This window comes from Psammomys obesus, unplaced genomic scaffold (assembly GCF_907164565.1).
Source record: "Psammomys obesus unplaced genomic scaffold, mPsaObe1.curated_primary_1811, whole genome shotgun sequence".
Classification (NCBI taxonomy): domain Eukaryota; kingdom Metazoa; phylum Chordata; class Mammalia; order Rodentia; family Muridae; genus Psammomys; species Psammomys obesus.
In genome coordinates this window covers 20,549,650-20,558,227 of record NW_026595981.1, presented here as the reverse complement: position 1 = coordinate 20,558,227, position 8,578 = coordinate 20,549,650, and positions in this window count along the sequence as shown.

Below are 8,578 nucleotides of genomic sequence, written 5' to 3'. Positions count from 1 at the left end.
GCCTTAACTTTCACTGCGCGTGTTTATTCATGACAGAGGGACATGGGCAGAACATATGCGGGCGTCAGAGGACAGCTGTGCAGGACGTGGTGCCCTCCCTCCACCGTGTGGATCTCGGGGCTCTAACTCAGGTTTTCTGGCTTGGCGGCAGGGGCCTCGACCCTCTGGGCCGTCTTTCCCATCCCTCTAACCTCTTTGAAGAATTGCCGCTTCATCGACATGAATGCGTTGCTGATACCTGAAACTAAGTTCATTAAGCAACACCTCCCGTATCCCATCTCATGCTGCCTCCTGGAAACCAGTGTGGGGTTGTTTGGTGTGTGTGTGTGTCTCCAAAAATACGACTCATACTAGCGGATCCACGCAGCAGCTATCTTTTCATAAATGGTTCACTTCATTTAACAGAGTGTCCTCAGGCTTTCTCCGTGGTGCATCAGAATTTCCTCCTCTGGAGACTTGAGGGATGGCTCAGGGGTTAAGAACACTGGCTGCCCGTTAAAGGACCACGGTTCTATCCTCAGTCCTCACATGGTGGCTCACAACCATCTGTAAACTCCTGTTCCAGGTAATTCAATGCCTTCTTCTGGCATCCGTGGAGATGACACACAAGTGGAGCAAAAAAACATTTGCAGGCCAAACATGCATACACACAAGATTTTAAGTTAACTTAAAGTGCACATTGAACGTCTAGACACTGGTTTCATCTACTGTTTATCTGCTTGCTTGCCTATTTTTTAAGTATCTGTTTTTATCATGTGTGTGTGGAGCAGGGAAGTATATGCACATGACCCACAGACGTCCCGCTGGAGCTGGGGTTACAGGCAGTTGTAAACCACCTGATGTAGGTACTGGGAATTGAACTCAGGTCCTCAGGAGAAACGTGCTGTTAACTGCTGAGACATCTCTGCAGCCCCTGCTTACCTACTTTCTGTTTGTCTGTGTTGGGTCAAGGTTTCTCTGTGTAGCCCTGGCTGTCCTGGAATTTGCTTTGTGGACCAGGCTGAACTCAGAGATCGGCCTGCCTCTGCCTCCCGAATGCTGAAATTAAAGGCGTGCACCACCGTGCTTAGTATTTATTTTGAGATAGGGCCTCATGTAGCCCAAGCTGGTCTCAGGCTCACTGTGACGCTGAGGATGGCTTTGAACTCTTGATCCTCTTGCTAATCTCTACTGAGATTACAGACATGGACCACCATATCCATCTGATGGGTCCTTCCTGTTCGAGTCTCTTTATACCCTAAAATCCTCAGCATGGGCTTAAAGGCTATCTCTTCTATTTGATAAGATCTCTCCAAACAAGAGGCTACTTTCCTCAACATTTGGGAACTTGCAAAGCCGGGATGAGTCCAGGGGCCCTCATATTCTATGAGGCCTCAAACCTTTATCACCGTTAGATCTCTGTTTCCCAAATAGGGCATTATCGATGCTCTCTGCCGGACAGGTCTCTCGGGGCATCCTTGGATGTCCATAGAAGGTTTTAGCAACATTCCTGGCTTCGACCCACTAGTTACCTGTAGCATTCAAATTGTGACGATTAAAATGTCTCCAGACAACACCAAACATCACCTGAGCTCAGGGCGGGGAGAAGGCAAAGGAAGCTGAGAATCACTGGCTGAGGCTGAAGGCTGAGAAGAAGGGATACCTCTGCTTTTGATGGCCTTGTGGAAATGGGAGAGATTTTCCTAGTAAAGAGGGCAGATATTCATCAGATTATGAGTTGATGAGTAACACGATTGCACCCCCCGCCCCGGTCTCTCTGAATGGAAACAGGGAAGGTTCCGTGTGAGTGAATTCCTGCCTTGAAGAAAGAAAATCTTCCTGTCAGATCACTGGGGTGATAAAGAAGGAAGTGGTGGAGAATGAGGTCATGCCTCGTGAGGAGTTACTGGAAAGAGCAATTAATTCCCACCGTTCAGACAGGATCTGCTAGTACTCTGAACTTGGGGTCGAGTACATAAAAGGTTCACTCTGGTTGGATCCTGCTGGCTAAGGAAGAGAATCCCAGAGACCAACTGACTTTTCCAACATTGCCTATCATATCAAATATTAGGACTTGAACCAGCTCAGCACTGATCACATAAAGACAGGCTCATGTGGTATAACCCACTGTCCTCTCTTACTGTAGGATCAGCTAGAGTAGAAAGAGTCAAGAAGCGTCTCTGGGTGACCTTTTCCCGGGGTGAAATAGAGACCCTTCTTTGGACAGGCCATTTCCCAAGATGCTTTGAGGTTGCTGGCGCCCGAGCCCACTATCTTGCTTTCTTCTTGTTGTGAACTGATAAGCTATCAAGCTCTGCACTCGGTCAGCTGCGGAAGTGGGAGACAGGGAGACCCTGAGGCCGTCAGGAAGAGACTGGCAGAAAAGAAAACAGAAAAAGCAAAGCATCCTGGGGATAAACCTGCTGACTAAATTTTTATGAAGTAGGAAGGAAGACAAAGGAGTCTCAGAAAACTGGAGGGGAAAAACAGGAAAGACAGAAGGACACACAGAACCACTGAAACAGAACATAAGGAGAGTTCTCCTCCCCTTTCTTTTTTTTATATAATTTATTTAGTTTTAATCTTATGTGCATTGGTGTTTTGCCTGCATGTATGAGAGTCTTGGATCAGCTGAACTGGAGTTACAGATAGTTGTGAGTTGCCTTATGGGTGCTAGGAATTGAACCCAGGTCCTCTGGAAGAGCAGCCACTGCTCTTAACCTCTGAGCCATCTCTCTAGCATCTCTCTAGCTCCTCCCTTGCTATTAATATATATATTAATAATATATATTATTAATCTCCTTATTGACCAGTAGGCTTATTTCTTCTTCTTTCTCCTACCCTGCTTCCTTTGCCTTCTCCAGCAGAAGCCAGAGGACAGCCTCTAGCTTGAGAAGAGGTCTCTTCTCCTCCCCCTATCCCCCAATAAGTATGCAAAGCTGGTTCCCCCTACCCTGCCTATCTCCCTCTAGGAGCACTGAGATTACAGACTCCCAAGCTAACACACCCTTCTTTACTTGGGCTCTGGGGATTTGAACTCAGGTCCCTACAAGTGCTTTGAGCGCCGTGCCCTCTCCCCAGCCCTAGATGGGCTATCTTTCGGTATGCTTTCCTTCTCTCTTAGCTCCCCAAGAGTTAATAATGCAAACCAGATGTCCTTAAAACTTATTTGTGATTAGATAAAGAAGGAAATCATCAAGAGTGATTTCCTGTGTGTCTTCGGGAAAGTCACTCAACCGTACTGAGCAGTGAGGCCTCCCTCTTATTTAAAAGGGGAAAAAATGCAGCGATTCCTCCAGCCAGCTCTAAGGAGAGGGCTCATTGTCTAACTCAGTGGAAGTGCTAAAGAGCTGTTCTTTCATCTGGAACTACCTGGGGAGAGATTTTCTTACCATGAGCTTTTACATCCTCATTCATTTGAATTGGTGTTCTGGGAACCGGGCAGGGAACAGGTATTTTTATCTTACTTTAATGGATAAGCAGTAGCGTAACTAGTAAAAAATGGATCTCTCCTTTTTTGCACTCCTCTGAGGACCACAGGGAAGGCTGGGCCATTCTTTGAGTGGGAGTCAGAGAATGGGATAGATTTTGAGGAAGAGGAGCTTGCTCTTTCAAGAGGGGAAGGACCTACAGGCTAAGAGGAAGGCTGTTGATGTCAAGTCAAAGCTCATGTCAAGATGCCAAACCCTTGACAGTCAGATGGGGTCCCTGTAGTTCCAGGGATAGACACACACACACACACACACACACACACACACCACGACAAGCGCTCCCAGCCTGGGCTCTCAGTAAGGAGTTGTGCTTCCTCTCCTTGCTCTTTCTCCCAGGCCTGCCTTCTCTTTCTCCAAGGCTTCCTCTGCATTCCCACTCAAAGACTTGTGGGTGGCAACATTTATTTATACCCTTCTCTACAGCCCACATCCTCCAGGGGCCAGCTCAGATTACACATGCCCTTAAGAATCCTTCCTTTCCTTTGTTATTAGATCCCCAAATTAGTCGACAAGAACAAGATCCCTCCACGCTGAGAAAGACAGCAGTAAATTGGGAATGACTTATCTGCCCTGTGTAACACATATGCCCACATGAAAGCTAACACTCCGGAGATGACGTCATGAGCTGCACTGCCTTGGGCTCTGAAATCCCCATTTGGGAGGGGTGGGGGAGTGGCTTTTGCAGAGTTAAAGAGACTGTTTTTTTGTTGTTGTTGTTGTTTTGTTTTTTGTTTTTTTTTCTGGATATTAAGAATTCATGGGTTTGTTTTTCTTTTATTGTACCACACACAGTCCTGGCCCTATGCCCCCCACCTCTCCAGGACAAGGACTGAATTTGTGTGTGACTCAACGGGGGGAGGGGGAAACATTTCATTCAGAACCACCTTGGACCATCACTGGCCTAGATTTTTGTTTTGTTCTGTTTTGTTTGCTTTTTGTTTTTTGAGACAGGGCTTCCTCTTTGTAACAGCCATGGCTGTCCTGGGACTGGTTTTGTAGACCAAGCTGGCCTCAAACTCACATAGATCCGCCTGCCTCTGCCTCCTGAGTATTCTACCGAATGGCCTAGATTTTTTTTTTTTTTTAAGCATTTACCTCCCTGCTTTGAAGTCCAGCATAGAAGTGAATCTCCAGGAAAGAGGTCTCCAATATGCCAAAAAAAAAGGGGGGGGGGGGAATCCCAAGTTCAAATCCAAGAACAGGATTAGGAGCCTTCCACCATCACAGCGAGAACACAGTCACCAAGCAGGAAAAGGGTGTCTCTTCTCTCCCTTAAGGGGTGCCTGTTTTCTCTCTCCAGATCAACCACACAAAGAGAGAGTTCACCTTTTCTTAGAGAAGATCCTCGACCGGGAGAGGGTCCCACAACCCAAGCAAGTTCCGAGGACAGGGAAAGAGAATCCACGCCTGGAGTCCCTCCGCCCTGCAAAAATCAGAGCCCAGCCAGAGGCCGGGAACCTGGAGTTTTCGGCGGCGCGCGGCGGCAGCCCGCCGCTAGGGTGCAGCTGAGGGCTGATGTGCGGTCCTCGCCGGGGGCGGAGCCGCGCAGGAGATGAGCTGGCAGCGATGGCGTGGAGGTTCGGTGTTGTTTCTACTGTAACTATAATTAGGCGGATTCTGTGTTTATTTAGGCTGAGAGCTGTAAGATAAATGACAGCTTCGAAGATGCTTTTCAGCACTTCATAAATCACCCACCGGCCCGGGCAGTTTGCTTGTATCACGTCTCAGTTCACCCTCGGTACCCTGTCATTCCCCCTTCGCCCCCATTCACCTCGGAAGGGGGCACAGCCTGGACGACCCACGAGCCCGCACCACAGAGGGCAGGGGGCAAAGGGGAAGGTGGTGTCTGTCCTTCTCTAAGCTCTTGGGCGCCCCGGAATCAGTGCCCAGAAACTGCCTGGAAAGCTGACAGGGAAAGCTTCCTCCCAAGGTGGTCCAGAGGCCCAGTGGGGATGGGTTGACAGGCAGGCTTGCCCTCCTCTGGGAGAATATGGTCTCTAATCGGCTCTAACTCTTCCCCCTGCCTCGCTGACACAGCTGGAGATTTACTGGAGACGCTGGAGAAATATTTATAGTACAAGGAACCGTCCTTTCCCCTCCTAGGCCTGTCTGCGGTGTCTGCGGGGCTGGGGTGAAAGAGCCCACGTCTTTTCCCATTGGAGAACACGTTCTGTGATGAGGCTTCCCAGAGGGAGTTTGGAACTCCTTGGCCATCCGAAAGAGCAAAGAACCAGAGAGCAACCCATCTCTCCTACCTAGGCCTGGGGCAGCTCTGTCTATTTAGCAGGAAGGGCAATGGGCCAAGGAAGGGTTAGGGAGAGCTTAGACTTGAAGCTTGCAAAATAGATTGCAGAGGCCTCACCCTTGCAGAACAGGGAACACAGCTATATACCTGGGCCAGGCACCTTTCCATTCGAGCTGTGACTAACAGGGTCCAGGTTAGACCCTCAGGAGCAATGGTACGGCTTCTAAATGTTTGACTGTAAATTGGGAGACTTTCATTCAAATCTTAGCTCTTCTCACAGCGGAAATGGCTGTTCGCTCCATCTCTGGATTTTGGTTTCTCTTCTCCATAAAGAAGGACAAGTCAGGGATGATAATCCAGGCCTGTAATCCCAGCCCTGGGGGAAAAGGATTGTGAGTTCAAAATCATCCAGGGCTACCTAAAGGGGTGCTGCGGTCCAGGACATAAAAGCGGAGGCAACCTACTTTCTGGGATAGTTTCACTTCTGGCAGCTCTATTAAGTTCTGCCTTAGAAGAGCGTACTGACTTTTGGAGACGTAGCTGTGTTCATGGCCTTGACTGTGGCGTTATCACAGCTGAGTACTTCCCTCCAAACTCACCAAGCTGTGTGCCTCAAGCATCTAAAGCTTTTTTTCTGTGTGTCAAGCACAGTTTGTTTTTCAACGCACGCACAAGCTGGAGGGATAGTCCAGTTGCTAAACAGATAGCATGGCTAGCTGGAGCTAGCTCCCAGCCTACCGTGCGAGCATGAGGACCCGAGTTCAGATTCCCAGCACCCACACAGAAGCCAAACACAACCAACAGCGTCTATAACCCCAGCACTGGGGGGGGCGGAGCCGGGCGGAGGCCTGGCGTTTACTGGCCAGCCAGCCTAGTCAACTTGATGACCTCCCAATTAGGTGAGAGACCCAGCAGCAAAAAAAAAAAAAAAAAAAAAAAACAGTGAAGAGCAACAGATGAGGACACTCAATATGACCTCCAACCTACACACACACACACAGGCAGGTGCGCCCACATGTGTATACATATATATACCCACACAAACACACGTACACAAAAAAGGGGGAAAATGTATATTAAATGTGAACCCTGAGCCGTGTGTTAACAACCTCACAAACCGAGTTCAGCGCGGATGTACTGTTGTGCTCATTCCCAAACGATGCTCTATCATCGTCGAGAGATGAGTTATGTCATACTCGGAATGACAGCGTGCTATCAGCTGTCCCCAGCCCTGACAAATTTCTTTGTGGCATTATTAACAGCACAGCAGTGACAGTGAGCGGTAGCGACGTCAATGCTGACAAGGTCAAACCTGCAAACCCGGGATCTATTTGCAGGGCTCAGGCTCTGCGGAAGAGCTTGGCTCTGCTGGGGACAGGAGGCGGGAGCTTGGGGTTTTGATTCGCTGGACCTGGGTCCCTCTGGTTAACTTGTCTTCGTCTCTTCGTTCCGTTTAGTCCATGTGTACGGCATGTGCCATGAAAGTGAATGCTGGCTGAGAATCTTTCCCTGGGGGTGTTTATTGTCGTTTAAAGAGAGACACATGAAAGCACAGCGAGTGAACGCAGTAAAACGCTCAGAGTTCAGGGACAGGATCTGCAGAGGGTACTGGAGTGTCGTGGAGGAAGTGGTTGGAATACTCCCACGGTTTAGTGTTCTATGCATGTTGGATAAAAATGCTCCAGCAAACAGCCTCTGACAGAAAGGAGAAAACTGTAATCCCAACAATGCTATGAGGCAAGCCATCTCAATTAAAGGAAGCGGGGAGAAGGCCTGTACCTTCTTGCAAACAACCCCTTAAAGCCAGAAATATACATATGTGCCTATTGTGTCTTTCCTTCTGCACTGGCTCTTAGAACATCCCAAGGCTACGTGTGGCATTCCTCTAGGGGAACTGTTCTTGTTCTGAAACAAGCTGAGCGGAGCAAGCAAAAATGGAGGGCTTCCCTCCAGCTGTTTCATGGTGCTGAGTCCTGACTCCCAAGATCATGAAAGAAAACAGCCATTGTGAGTCACCGTGTGGCTTCTGCAGAAGTTGGATGAAGATGAACCAAGTCTCTCCACTCTTCATATGATCAAAGGCCTCTTGTGGCATGTGTGGACTCACTCGCTCTGGGGCTTAGGAGCTGACGCACACAGAGATGACAAAATTACAGGAGTCCGCCCAAGGGCTCAGATTCCACCAGACACAGAGACTGGATGAGAATTTGTGGGATCAGGCTACACCACCCCAGCCCTATCCAGGTAGAGAAGAAAAAAAAAAAATCTGTGGCTGCTCGAAGAACGTAAGGATTGATAATTCCCTTCTAAAAGATAGTGTACTCCTTTCATTTATGTTTTGGTGTGAGATGCTAAAATGCAGGGAGGCATGGAATAGCTGTCAAATTTACTAATGGGATCCATCCTCGCAGCCCAGATCTTCAGAAAACTTCTCACAGTGTAATAATTCAACCCTCTTTGCAGAGCTCTGCCTCATTTCTGCTCTCTTGGGGAAGCAAGCAAAGAAACCTAGGCATTTCCTGTTCGGCGCTCATGTGTTCCTTTAAGACGTTCTAAAGTCCCTGTCTGGATCACTTTTTTTTCCCCCCATTGTCAACAACCTCAGAGAAAACCTCAAACTCTGGCCAGCATCTACAGAGAAACCCAAGTGGCTGTCATCAAGCAACCTCCTCCCACTGACCCCTGCCTTCAAACCGCACTTGGCCAACATTCCTGACTTTTCCCACCGTCTGAGAAAATGCAGCAAAGCCCGTTTGGCAGCGTGAGCACGTAAACCCCACATTCAGCCATCCTCGTTCCTCTGCAGCCCCTGACTGAGACCTGCTCAGAAAACAGAGAGACAAGACGGTAGAATCAGCTTTGA